This window comes from Helianthus annuus, chromosome 11, assembly GCF_002127325.2.
Source record: "Helianthus annuus cultivar XRQ/B chromosome 11, HanXRQr2.0-SUNRISE, whole genome shotgun sequence".
In the NCBI taxonomy this organism is placed as follows: Eukaryota; Viridiplantae; Streptophyta; class Magnoliopsida; order Asterales; family Asteraceae; genus Helianthus; species Helianthus annuus.
Genome location: NC_035443.2, coordinates 95,329,322 through 95,344,242, shown reverse-complemented (window position 1 = coordinate 95,344,242; position 14,921 = coordinate 95,329,322). Strand labels below are relative to the sequence as shown.

The 14,921-nt window shown below is 36.4% G+C and overlaps 1 long non-coding RNA gene across 4 annotated transcripts; it reads left to right on the top strand.

The window, feature by feature from the left end:
- Window positions 1-2,869: 2,869 nt before the first annotated feature.
- Window positions 2,870-14,631, top strand: LOC110939839. 4 transcript variants are annotated; one of them, XR_004873078.1, is made up of 5 exons: window positions 2,870-3,554; window positions 3,673-4,073; window positions 4,932-10,016; window positions 10,135-10,535; window positions 13,969-14,631. It is a non-coding gene; the product is annotated as an uncharacterized LOC110939839 (long non-coding RNA). The 4 variants fall into 4 exon arrangements; XR_004873077.1 differs by lacking the exon at window positions 13,969-14,631 and adding an exon at window positions 12,933-12,980; XR_004873076.1 differs by lacking the exon at window positions 13,969-14,631 and having other exon boundaries at window positions 5,968-10,016; window positions 10,135-10,714.
- Window positions 14,632-14,921: the final 290 nt, after the last annotated feature.

Below are 14,921 nucleotides of genomic sequence, written 5' to 3'. Positions count from 1 at the left end.
TTATTTTTATGGGGTAAACAAATAAACAGATGAGTACAATAATTAAATGAATAAGCGGTTAATTTAAATAAATAAATAGACATAAATAAATGAATAACTGAACGTGTTTAACTAAATGCAGAAATGAAATAAATATAATATTATATAAAAGTGGTTCGACGTGCAAACACGAACTTAAGTATAAAAATAAACAGAAATGAAATAAATAAATGAATGAAGTACAGAAGTGAAATGACTGAATGAAAATAACTGAAATGAATAAAATGAAAGTAAATGGTTCGATTCCGAACACATAACTGAATTAAATAAAATGAAATAAATGTTAGTCGAATAATAAAATAAGAAGCTAGTATGTTAGTAAGGTTAGTTGGTTAGCAGCTAGCTGGTTAGTAAAACAGAAAAAGAAAAGTTAGTCAAAAGTTAGATATTAACAAGTTAGTAAATAAGAAAACAAATAAATACAAAAATGTACAAGTATTCACAGTTTGTACACCGGTAAAATAATGACTCGGATTGTTCCATTAATTTCGTCGTGTTCCCCGGCAACGACGCCAAAAACTTGATGTAGTGCGGAGCACACACATTTATTTACAGTGAACTTCACACTCATGTGTGGTTTTATATTTATAAAAATGGTTTATACATTAACATTAAAACACACACAACAAAGGACAAGTGTATCCCGTCATATATGTAGCAAAGTATTGGTAAGAACCAGATATCGATCCATGGAACACGGGCGTTGTTATGTACTAAATCTTTGTGATTAGATTACCAGATATAAGGAAAGGTGAATGGTTATTTAACTAAGTTATCTAAATTATATCTAAAACATAAATACACCATTATCTTGTTTCACAAACAACCTAAACATGTTATCTATCAGATATGTCACAAAAGCACTTAATCAATTTTCCAATTTCAAGACATTTAGTCATCCGCTAGGAGTTTTCTGACATGATGATTCTTCGGAAAGTTAATGCGATAAACAAACGTTAACCACCTAAACTCATTCTTTAGCGAGCTATTGATATTCATTCATGTGAACCTTTAAAGATAGATTAGTCATCTGCTAGGAGTTTTCTAACCTCACTTATCAAAGAAAGCAATACCGATGGTCACAATACAGCCACGAGGATAAGCATTTAAGTAGATCATATAACAACATATTTCACCTTTACAAGTCTTGAACACAAATCTATCATGTTAGCAATTTCAGACCAAAACTACTAAACAAGGATCATAAACCGTAAGCAAGAACATGTAATCAACACGATATAATTCGTTAGAATCCTTACGTGCAAGAAAGCATTCCTAATCAAAATAAGATATATCTTAGATAAAACCAATACCCCTCTCGAGTCTCATGGTGTAAACAAGTTTACAAACAAGTGATTAATCAAGAAATAGTTACCATCCCACTAACCACAGATTCATTATCCAAGATAATCAAACATAATCAGGAACTCAACATCAATGAAACGTTCAATATATAATCATGAAGATTCAAACATGAAAAAGTACTAAAGTTTCATACAAACAAGATTACAACATGAAGATTATTCAAGAAACAAGTTCATTACTACTATTACATAATACTACATTAAACATACACTAACATCAGCTCATAACTTGCAAAATGATCAGAATACATGTTCAAGAACAAGGAATCGAACCATAAACAAGCAAGGAATTGATGGGTTGGATCGATTATGCTTCCACTCGATCTTTAAGCTTCAAATGGGTCTGATCAGGACTGCTTCGTAACCCAGAAATCGCCCAGAAACATGGAGAGAAACCCAACACTCGAACTAGTAGCGAATGGCTGTATTTATCGGAGATTTTTCTGATCTGCATGGTCGTGCCACCGGGTCGCACGGTCGTGCGACAGGTGTTGTCGGGTGACGTCAGTTTATCCGATCCCAAGTCAGCCAAGTGGACTAGTGGACAAGTTTGCTGGGTGATTAGATCGGCACGGTAGTGCCGTTGGTCACACGGTACTGCGGCCCGGGAAAACATCGGCACTGGCTGTTGCACTGGCAGTACTTCCGAGATCGAAGGATTGGCACGGTAGTGCCGATGGATGGCACAGCCGTGCCATACCTGGCAGTCATCAGAATTTTGCCCTTTTATCAGAAATGCATCAGATTTTGTCCGTTTTCATCAGATTTTTCTTTTGTGCTCTATTTAAGACCTGAAAATACAAAAGTACCGAATTTGGTGTGACAACTGACAAATTTTCAGGTTAATTCGTACACTTAACAAATCATGTTTTATCGCGTAAACGTGCATTAGACTTAATTTCAATTAATTAGGTTGCCATATGTCCGGCAAATTCGCATTTTTTTAACGAGATATGCATTGGTGATTATTAGAAATTACCAGTACGTACATACACGAGTTAATTCGACAATGAAAAATATAAAAATCTGTGTTATGAAAGTCATAATATCAAGATACGATATATAAAGTACTTTTGCACATAAGATTTTTAACGTGCATTTAATACTTAATGACTTTATACAATTTTTAGTGTCTACATATCTGTTTTTTTTTTTTTTGGGTTTCGAGATGACGAACAAGCACACGTAGGAAATTCCCTATGTATATGTATACATATATATATATGCGTGTGTATATATATTATAATATATATTGCGGTTGATTTTATTAAGTTAAAATTCTAAAGTTTAGTTTTTATTGAAGCTATTTTAAGGTTCATGAATTTAAATTAGCTTTGATTTTGTATATATATCTTACATTAATCACCTATCTTTTTGTATGATTTGCAAGACCCAAACCCCCTGTAATTTGTTTAAAAATCGACCCAACATTCTACATATCTATTATACATACCTACTATAGATTTCTATCAAAGTAAGATTGTTTCCCCATCTAGAGACATTATGACATAGCTAAAAAAAAACTACCATTGACTTTTTGGACAAAGAAAAACGTACAAGCAACCTCAAAACCATTTTGTTTACTTCACAACTATCATGAATGCCTTGAATTTTAAAATTAGAAATGCCATGCCTTGAATCTTGTCAAGTGACGATTCTCACTGTTTCGTTCACCTACTGCTGTTGATTCCCAAAGAAAATAAAGAGACCACAAGGTGGTAAATATGATGACAATCTATGTAGCAAAACAGAAAAAAAGGTTCTGATGCCTTTAAATTATCAAAACATCTGCATCTTATACACACACAACCTTACCTACAAAAAAAAATCAAAACCCTTGCATCTACTCTCTTTCTCTCTCGATCTATATACCACCAACACCTTTTATCTCCTTCACTCCCTATCTCGGTTATAATAAGCAAACACAAAGAAGCCACCTTCTCAAAAATGAACTCTAGCTGCTCACATGGCCAGCAATCAGGCCCCTGACTAGCGCCGGTTAACCGGCGAGACACCCCCTCACGCCCTTGTTCCTCATCGATCTAACAGCCAGCGACAAGAATCAGAGAAAATCAGAACAGATGAGAGAGATGGCTGGAGCGAGAGAGAGAGAAACAGCGGTGGTGCTTTATTTTTCGACAAGGTTATACGGTAAAGCTTTCAAGTCCCTTGTTCCTTTTATTCTCTGATGGAGATCCATACTATACTTTCTGATGTTAATGACGTTGATGTTGCTGTTGATAATAAATCGATAATGATGATGTTGTAGTGTCGGATCCGTTTCGGGTTACTCACAGTCAAAATGTTCGGGTCGGATGTGGGCTCGGGAGTCACGGGTCCGCTTGGGGTGTTTTTGAGTCTTGGTTCGGCTTGAGATTTGGTTCGAGTCACGTTTTGAATCGGGTCAAGATTTGGTGCAGTCAACTTCGGTCATGGTCCAACATCTCGGGTCAGACTCAAGTCTCGGTTCTGGTTAACTTGGCCAGAAGATGGGTTCTCGTTCAAGATGTTGATTAGGTTCGAGCTTTGATTTGATTCAAGTGCTACTAGAAGTCAACCAAGTTTTAGTTTTTGGGAAGATTTTGTTTTCAGCTGCGTTTCGGGTCAAATCCGGTTGACTCGGTCAACACCCGAGTCAACTCAGGTCAACGACAGTCAACTCAAAGACTGGTAAGGTTGTTAGCGTAGCGAGTTAGTTTACGTTAGATTTCAGTTAGTTTACGCGACCGAGCTTGACCCTATTCGATTAAGTATTAGTTTGCATTTTGATATACTTGACGAAAGTTTACATATAGTGGTTATATTATTGAAATATTGTTGAATTTTGATGAAAATACGACAACTTTTAATGTCGGGTTATTCCAAAAACAGAGGAAACTCTGCTCGATTTTCGTAAAAATCTGAAACGTATTTATAATTTCAAAACGACACTTAACGGAATTCGAGTTTTATTTTAAAATAAATATGAAGATATATTTGTTTTGGCGATGATTTACGAAACACATTAAAACTCGAACACTTTTATAAAAGAAATATGATTAGTTATTACATTTATTCCAATCGATGAAAACTTGAAAACTTTTATAAAATAAATATAATTATATATATTTATTTCAAACGGCTATTATTCGACGATTATGTGACAAAAATATAATTAGTTATATTTAGTACAACCGTCGTTAGTTCAAATATTCTTACAAAATGAATATATTTGGTTATATTTGTTACAAACGTCTAAACCGAACACGACACGTAACGCTACCCCACTACGTATTTCTATTCGCGACAACTAACACGACGCCGTAAGTATTTATATTTAAATATATATACATTCTAAAACCATTCGAAAACTAAGTCATTTTTGAGACTTAGTTTTATCCCGATTATAACGGGATCAAATAATCATAGATTGGTTATTCTAAATCAAAGTAATAACACCTTAGAATCGTTGAGTTAACGATTCTGTAGAGCTCGGACACGTAGTTTAGCTACGTTTAAATTAGAAACTTATAATTATCCTTTGATTAGGAATGCTTTAGTTGCACGCTAGCGAGTTCACATTCTTTGAATGACATCACGGAATCACGTTAAGCTAGCTTTGCACTTGAATGTCAAGGTGAGTTCATAACCCCCACTTTTTACTGTTTTTACATTTTTATAAATGTTTTCGGGGGTGGAAAGACATGCAAGTTTTTGCAAAAGTGAATAACTTTTTGATGAACGAAAACTCATATTTCTCAACTATGTTGCAAATGAATTTCAACGAACTTGAAAAGTTTACGAACGAATTATACTAAACATACATGTTTTACAAAACGTGCATGATTTTCATGACTAGTGACGAGAATGTCCTAGTTACTACAACGGAACTGGGTTGGCCTGCGTACGAAAAACGAGACAACTCAGTGAGATCATGTCCCCCTTTTCTTTCAACGTTTCGGTTTACAACTTTCGGGGGAATACATGTTAAACTTAGGTATGATTAAGTTATGGAATGAACTCTTAGATCATGTGAGCATAGGCTGTAACTGAGGTGCCATTAATCCTTTTGAGGACCAAGGAACAAAGGTTAGATCTAATGGGTACGGGCGAGCCCCACTCACGGTCCATGGGTGACCACTTAGAGTGCTGTTGTGTCCAGCATCGAGAGTTCGACACTTAAATTGCCTACGCGGGTTGAGTACCTCCTATGTCGTCGCATATATTAATTTCCTCGCGAAACATTAATGATCAACATGTTCATAGACGCTTTACATACCAACTTACAACACTATAACTTTCAAATGTTTTAATATTCATTTGACGCAAACTCATAATACATGTATTTACAAACTTTGATGATGTTTTCAACTTATGTACAAGTAAGAGGACGAATTGGTCCTGCTTACAAAGACTCTCGTGGGCTAGACTCACAACTTTCATATATCATGCCGAGAAAATGATTTTACTATGCTTTCTCAACAACTTTTAAACCGGTTATCAAAAAGATTTGTTTTAAATCTTTTCAAAACAAACTATGAACTCGCTCAACTTTATGTTGACTTTTTCGCATGTTCTTTCTCAGGTTACTTTTCAAAGATATGGCATGGTTGGAATAGGAGAACCCATGGGAATTCGAGTACTTAGCGGTGTTCATTTTTCTAGAAGTCTTAGCTTATTTGCTTCCGCTGTGCAATGAAGATACCGGTCCAGTCACGCCATGCTCTGATATTTCGGGGTGTGACAGATTGGTATCAGAGCTATAGGTTTCAGCGAATTAGGTTTCTGTAGAGATACCTAGGCTTTAACCTCACTCTCCTCTGGGGACTTAGATATCAAGAATTGAACACATACAGAACGCCTAACACTCGAATATGGGTTCCAACCGTTGCCGAAAACAATGGGTCAACAATTTTGGTTTTAAAATATACAAATGTTGTGTCGATACACTGTACACGAAACAATTACACACATAAAGCAAGACTTTGTGAGTTTTGGTAACACACATATAGGACCTTTGGAAAACTCTTGATGAGAACTTATATTGAAATTCATTAAAGGTCCTCCCATAAGAGTCGTGGTTATTAACTCGCGCAAACGCTATTATATTATGTCTTCTATGCTATCTTATTTACCCGAGCATGTAACCTACGCGAAACGAAACGCTATTGCGCAACTATACGTGAAACTTAAACTATACGTCAGCGGACGTCAAAGTATATCACACACGACTTTCGAGGCAAGGCCTTTGGAAAACATGATTGGGCATGACAACAACGATGCTAATCCCGTCAGCGGGAGAACTACGGATCGAAATGCGGCAAATTGCCAAGTGACCCTGCAATTGACACGAATCACGCTGAGGTACGTTTAACTGGGATTTCACAACAATCTATACTTACTCTAAGGAGACTCACAATTGTTGGCGCTGCAAAGGAAGTTACATGTCTTCGCATTCCCCCTACCTCATTTATTGTTATTAGGCTATGTTCGACATTCCATGGTAATCTCATCTAACAACTAGTCATCACACGAACTTCCAGGTAAAGTCCTTAAATTTCTTTTGTTGAAATTTCGACTTCTTGCATATAGTGAGTAGATTTTTGCATTTCTACTCCGCCTAATGGTCATTGCATCACCAAGATTTAATTTCATGATAGCGAACACTCATTGCTTATTTCTTGACAAATTCGTACGCTACACATGCATTGTTTGCTACGCATGTGGTTTCACTTCGAATGGTTGTTTTGTCAACATCTCATATATTATTTCGCTATACTAAATCTTTGCATTGTATTCTAGATGAACCGCATTATTGCAAGGCATTGACTCCTTGGTATCGAGTCAATGAATTTCTTGGAAAACTCATTTTCTTTTGAGTGGTATACATGGTTTTTCGTTGTGGCCATGTCGAAGCTTTCTTATTAATACATGAATTCATTGTTGGATTCTGTTTCTACCAAGTTCAATTGATTGAACTTGCTCGTAATATATATTCGATTCAAGGTCCCATATGATGGTTTGAGGCCATCATATTCGAAATAATCCCAACAAGCACTTCATTTGTTTCGAACGATAATAGGCTTGTTTGGTCTTCGACTTTGTTGAATCGTTTCTTTGATCACGATCACCTTGGGGTGGCGTTTTTCACAAGTTTGAAGCTTGCGCTAATCTCGTTACTCACATCATGTATGGATTTAATTATTTATTTATTTGTTTGTTGATATTAAATCCGCTTTGTTGGTTTATCATATTAATGCAATCTTACACAATCGTGTGTTAAGATAATGGTACACAAAATTCATGTCATATTCCAGTGTACCTCTTCTCGGTTCTTTCAGCATCGATCGAACATTTTGAGATATTCATTGCTTTTCATCTTCGCTCGAAAACATCATTTATTTATTTCATTTCCAATCGAAAATCCTATGAGATTTGTTTGGAACCAACATTCAGATTTACTCCGTTGAACCTTCAGTTGATTTCAAAGCACGGTGATGCTTGTTCAGTCACCACTATTATTGAATTATTTCGATCACTACGACACCTTGTGGTGTCGGTATAAACTTGTAGCTTGGGCTAATCATGATCGAGTGTTTCATGCAAAACACAGGTGATACTTGTTCGATCACCGCTATTATTGAACTATTTCATTCACTACGACACCTAGTGGCGTCGGTATAAACTTGTAGCTTGCGCTAATCATGATCGATCGTTTCATGCAAAACTACGTACGCTCTTTGCTTGGCTAATCATTTAAATAGTCTTAATGCAACTATGTATTAAGACGAAGATACACCAGGTTCGGTTGTATTTCATTTCAATGTATCCTTGCAACACGTTGATTTTATTCAGTTAATGGTTCGAGAGTTGATAAATCATTTTTATGATTCTACTTATTTGAGTTTGTTGAATTCGAGTTTCATTTATACAACAACCAACGTAAGATTCTGTTGGTAGTAAATTCTATTGTTTCAAAAATTGATTTACAGTTTGTGAACGTTCATTTGGAATTCCATGGGTTGAATTTCCTCTTTTGTTGAACCTAGTAAACCTAGTCACATTGGTGATAGTATCACAACATCTCGTTCACTTGACATCGATTTCTAGAACAAACTCAGTTAAACCGTTGGGTTCCTATTGATGCAAAATTTTCTTGCAATCACGTAATCCGAACAAGTTTTGGTTCGATTACACGGTCATTCACTTTGGTATTATTCGGACTTACCTAGGAACGTCATAACTCTGAGTAGATAACATAGTCTAAATTTCGAGGACGAAATTTCTGCAACAGGGGGAGAATGTGACAACTGACAAATTTTCAGGTTAATTCGTACACTTAACAAATCATGTTTTATCGCGTAAACGTGCATTAGACTTAATTTCAATTAATTAGGTTGCCATATGTCCGGCAAATTCGCATTTTTTTAACGAGATATGCATTGGTGATTATTAGAAATTACCAGTACGTACATACACGAGTTAATTCGACAATGAAAAATATAAAAATCTGTGTTATGAAAGTCATAATATCAAGATACGATATATAAAGTACTTTTGCACATAAGATTTTTAACGTGCATTTAATACTTAATGACTTTATACAATTTTTAGTGTCTACATATCTGTTTTTTTTTTTTTGGGTTTCGAGATGACGAACAAGCACACGTAGGAAATTCCCTATGTATATGTATACATATATATATATGCGTGTGTATATATATTATAATATATATTGCGGTTGATTTTATTAAGTTAAAATTCTAAAGTTTAGTTTTTATTGAAGCTATTTTAAGGTTCATGAATTTAAATTAGCTTTGATTTTGTATATATATCTTACATTAATCACCTATCTTTTTGTATGATTTGCAAGACCCAAACCCCCTGTAATTTGTTTAAAAATCGACCCAACATTCTACATATCTATTATACACACCTACTATAGATTTCTATCAAAGTAAGATTGTTTCCCCATCTAGAGACATTATGACATAGCTAAAAAAAAACTACCATTGACTTTTTGGACAAAGAAAAACGTACAAGCAACCTCAAAACCATTTTGTTTACTTCACAACTATCATGAATGCCTTGAATTTTAAAATTAGAAATGCCATGCCTTGAATCTTGTCAAGTGACGATTCTCACTGTTTCGTTCACCTACTGCTGTTGATTCCCAAAGAAAATAAAGAGACCACAAGGTGGTAAATATGATGACAATCTATGTAGCAAAACAGAAAAAAAGGTTCTGATGCCTTTAAATTATCAAAACATCTGCATCTTATACACACACAACCTTACCTACAAAAAAAAATCAAAACCCTTGCATCTACTCTCTTTCTCTCTCGATCTATATACCACCAACACCTTTTATCTCCTTCACTCCCTATCTCGGTTATAATAAGCAAACACAAAGAAGCCACCTTCTCAAAAATGAACTCTAGCTGCTCACATGGCCAGCAATCAGGCCCCTGACTAGCGCCGGTTAACCGGCGAGACACCCCCTCACGCCCTTGTTCCTCATCGATCTAACAGCCAGCGACAAGAATCAGAGAAAATCAGAACAGATGAGAGAGATGGCTGGAGCGAGAGAGAGAGAAACAGCGGTGGTGCTTTATTTTTCGACAAGGTTATACGGTAAAGCTTTCAAGTCCCTTGTTCCTTTTATTCTCTGATGGAGATCCATACTATACTTTCTGATGTTAATGACGTTGATGTTGCTGTTGATAATAAATCGATAATGATGATGTTGTAGTGTCGGATCCGTTTCGGGTTACTCACAGTCAAAATGTTCGGGTCGGATGTGGGCTCGGGAGTCACGGGTCCGCTTGGGGTGTTTTTGAGTCTTGGTTCGGCTTGAGATTTGGTTCGAGTCACGTTTTGAATCGGGTCAAGATTTGGTGCAGTCAACTTCGGTCATGGTCCAACATCTCGGGTCAGACTCAAGTCTCGGTTCTGGTTAACTTGGCCAGAAGATGGGTTCTCGTTCAAGATGTTGATTAGGTTCGAGCTTTGATTTGATTCAAGTGCTACTAGAAGTCAACCAAGTTTTAGTTTTTGGGAAGATTTTGTTTTCAGCTGCGTTTCGGGTCAAATCCGGTTGACTCGGTCAACACCCGAGTCAACTCAGGTCAACGACAGTCAACTCAAAGACTGGTAAGGTTGTTAGCGTAGCGAGTTAGTTTACGTTAGATTTCAGTTAGTTTACGCGACCGAGCTTGACCCTATTCGATTAAGTATTAGTTTGCATTTTGATATACTTGACGAAAGTTTACATATAGTGGTTATATTATTGAAATATTGTTGAATTTTGATGAAAATACGACAACTTTTAATGTCGGGTTATTCCAAAAACAGAGGAAACTCTGCTCGATTTTCGTAAAAATCTGAAACGTATTTATAATTTCAAAACGACACTTAACGGAATTCAAGTTTTATTTTAAAATAAAGAGAAAAATGCCCGGATAGTCCCTGTGGTTTCGCATTTTTTCACCTATAGTCCCTATCTTTCTAAAAGTACTTGAATAGTCCCCAAGTTTTCGATTTTTGTTCTCGGATAGTCCCTGGGTCTAACTTCAGTTACTTTTCTCAGTTAAGTGGGTGTTGAAATGACCAAAATACCCTTTCCTTAAAAGGCCAAACCATAGGGACTATCCGGGCACCTTCTCTTTATAAAACCCATCCACCCTTCATCTTCAACATTAAGAAACACTAATACCCACACCCTGCTTCTCTTTAAATCCACTACCAAACACCCCCTGCCTCTTGTTTTCCCTACCGACGAGCACAAGGGAGTCCGACTGGACTCCGATGACGGGTCTAACTAGTTAATCGGCCGGCAAGACACCCCCAAACACCTCCCCTCGTCGACAAAACGGACCACCACCGTCCGGTGGTGGTGAGCGATGGCTGCGGAACCAGAGAGACAGAGAGGAAGAGAGAGAGAGAGAGACCGAGGAGAGGGAGAGAGATGGCGGAGGTTGGTGAGTGCCGGCGGGTCGCGGCGGTTTCATTCAAACTGATTTCATTCAGATCTGATATACAATTCAGATCTGAAACATATCACTGTTTCATTCAAACAATCGAATCTAAGTTGTTTCTACATAATTTTCGAACATAATCAGTGAACTTTGTTTCGGTGAAATCGAATGAGTTTCGATTGATTTTTAACGTGTCTAGGACTGATTTGAATGAGTTTCGGTGATTTTCGAACTGTTTCGGTTTGTTGATTAAGAGTTTCGGACTAATTCGGTTTGTATCGGATCAAATTTGTTCAAGTTTCTGTGTGAATCAGTGTTTTTGATCGAAGTTTTGAGATTTCAAAAATTATAAGACAATTTTAAACTGTTTACATACTTATTGAACAACTATATTTGAACGAACTGATCTGAATCTGAGTTGCTGAAAGAAGCTGGTGTCGATTCGTATTTCGATCTAGTTTCAGATTGTTTCGTTTGAATTTCGGACAAATTCGGTTGATTTAAGACAAATTTTGATGTGTCGTATGTGCTTTTCGAACCGATTTCGATTGATTTTAGAGAGTTTCAAGTTGATTTGATCTGTTTCGGATCAAATATTGTTAGTTTTGGACTGATTAAAAGATGGTGTTGGTGTCCCGCCTGAACAATGGTAAAAGATGGTGGTGAAAAGACGGTGTCTGAACACCGATAAGGTGTCGGCACCGGAGATGAAACAACTATGGAGAAGATCCAACAGGTGGAGAAGAAGGGTGGGTGTGGGGGATTTTATAAATAAAAATGAAGAAGGTGTCCGGATAGTCCCTATGGTTTGGCCTTTTAAGGAAAGGGTATTTTGGTCATTTCAACACCCACTTAACTGAGAAAAGTAACTGAAGTTAGACCCAGGGACTATCCGAGAACAAAAATCGAAAACTTGGGGACTATTCAAGTAGTTTTAGAAAGATAGGGACTATAGGTGAAAAAAGGCGAAACCACAGGGACTATCCGGGCATTTTTCTCTAAAATAAATATGAAGATATATTTGTTTTGGCGATGATTTACGAAACACATTAAAACTCGAACACTTTTATAAAAGAAATATGATTAGTTATTACATTTATTCCAATCGATGAAAACTTGAAAACTTTTATAAAATAAATATAATTATATATATTTATTTCAAACGGCTATTATTCGACGATTATGTGACAAAAATATAATTAGTTATATTTAGTACAACCGTCGTTAGTTCAAATATTCTTACAAAATGAATATATTTGGTTATATTTGTTACAAACGTCTAAACCGAACACGACACGTAACGCTACCCCACTACGTATTTCTATTCGCGACAACTAACACGACGCCGTAAGTATTTATATTTAAATATATATACATTCTAAAACCATTCGAAAACTAAGTCATTTTTGAGACTTAGTTTTATCCCGATTATAACGGGATCAAATAATCATAGATTGGTTATTCTAAATCAAAGTAATAACACCTTAGAATCGTTGAGTTAACGATTCTGTAGAGCTCGGACACGTAGTTTAGCTACGTTTAAATTAGAAACTTATAATTATCCTTTGATTAGGAATGCTTTAGTTGCACGCTAGCGAGTTCACATTCTTTGAATGACATCACAGAATCACGTTAAGCTAGCTTTGCACTTGAATGTCAAGGTGAGTTCATAACCCCCACTTTTTACTGTTTTTACATTTTTATAAATGTTTTCGGGGGTGGAAAGACATGCAAGTTTTTGCAAAAGTGAATAACTTTTTGATGAACGAAAACTCATATTTCTCAACTATGTTGCAAATGAATTTCAACGAACTTGAAAAGTTTACGAACGAATTATACTAAACATACATGTTTTACAAAACGTGCATGATTTTCATGACTAGTGACGAGAATGTCCTAGTTACTACAACGGAACTGGGTTGGCCTGCGTACGAAAAACGAGACAACTCAGTGAGATCATGTCCCCCTTTTCTTTCAACGTTTCGGTTTACAACTTTCGGGGGAATACATGTTAAACTTAGGTATGATTAAGTTATGGAATGAACTCTTAGATCATGTGAGCATAGGCTGTAACTGAGGTGCCATTAATCCTTTTGAGGACCAAGGAACAAAGGTTAGATCTAATGGGTACGGGCGAGCCCCACTCACGGTCCATGGGTGACCACTTAGAGTGCTGTTGTGTCCAGCATCGAGAGTTCGACACTTAAATTGCCTACGCGGGTTGAGTACCTCCTATGTCGTCGCATATATTAATTTCCTCGCGAAACATTAATGATCAACATGTTCATAGACGCTTTACATACCAACTTACAACACTATAACTTTCAAATGTTTTAATATTCATTTGACGCAAACTCATAATACATGTATTTACAAACTTAGATGATGTTTTCAACTTATGTACAAGTAAGAGGACGAATTGGTCCTGCTTACAAAGACTCTCGTGGGCTAGACTCACAACTTTCATATATCATGCCGAGAAAATGATTTTACTATGCTTTCTCAACAACTTTTAAACCGGTTATCAAAAAGATTTGTTTTAAATCTTTTCAAAACAAACTATGAACTCGCTCAACTTTATGTTGACTTTTTCGCATGTTCTTTCTCAGGTTACTTTTCAAAGATATGGCATGGTTGGAATAGGAGAACCCATGGGAATTCGAGTACTTAGCGGTGTTCATTTTTCTAGAAGTCTTAGCTTATTTGCTTCCGCTGTGCAATGAAGATACCGGTCCAGTCACGCCATGCTCTGATATTTCGGGGTGTGACATTTGGTACCTAAACGTCACGGTTTCGGTCAAAAACGCTTAAAATGGAAGTGTTTTGGGGTATAAAAACATGTATAATTTAATGTATATCATTTGCACTATGGAGCACAGCCTCCACCCCATTAGGAAACCCAACACCGAATTGAAAATCACCAAGGTAATTGGTCATCTCTTTCCCTACCTTCCACAAAGCCACCTTAGAAACAAGTCTCCAACAAATATTGCCTTGGTCTATAGGCCTAACTCAATTGTCTCGTGTGAGTTCGGGATCGGGCGGGTTTAGACGGAAGTTTGTGTAACAACCCGGGTTTTGAAGTCAAAGTACAAGTCAAAGTCAAAGTCAAAGGAAGAAAAGATTGCTAAATGCCATCTGTCACTCCTTGCTTAATTATTGATTATACTCTTTGACTTGTTAATCGATTACTTTAATTTATGTACTTTAGTTGTACTATGTGGAGTAAATGCTAATAATCGCAGTTTAATCGCTAATCTATTCATCGCTAATCGCATCGCAACGTGAATCGCAGGTTCTGAATATTGTTTTACGTGTGTGTGCTATCAATGTGTTACTTGTGCATGTTTGTTATATGTATGTGGTGAGTAATCGAAAACGAAATCGCAACTCTATCACAACGAAATCTCATCGCGAACTGGAAACACAAGTATATTTATGTTGTTGTATGTTAGATATGTTAATTGTGTGACTGTTAATTAGATCCATCACATCGCTTAATCGACACTCGCTTAAACGCATCGCAACGCTCAACGCATGAAACAAAACATCGAAACCCAAT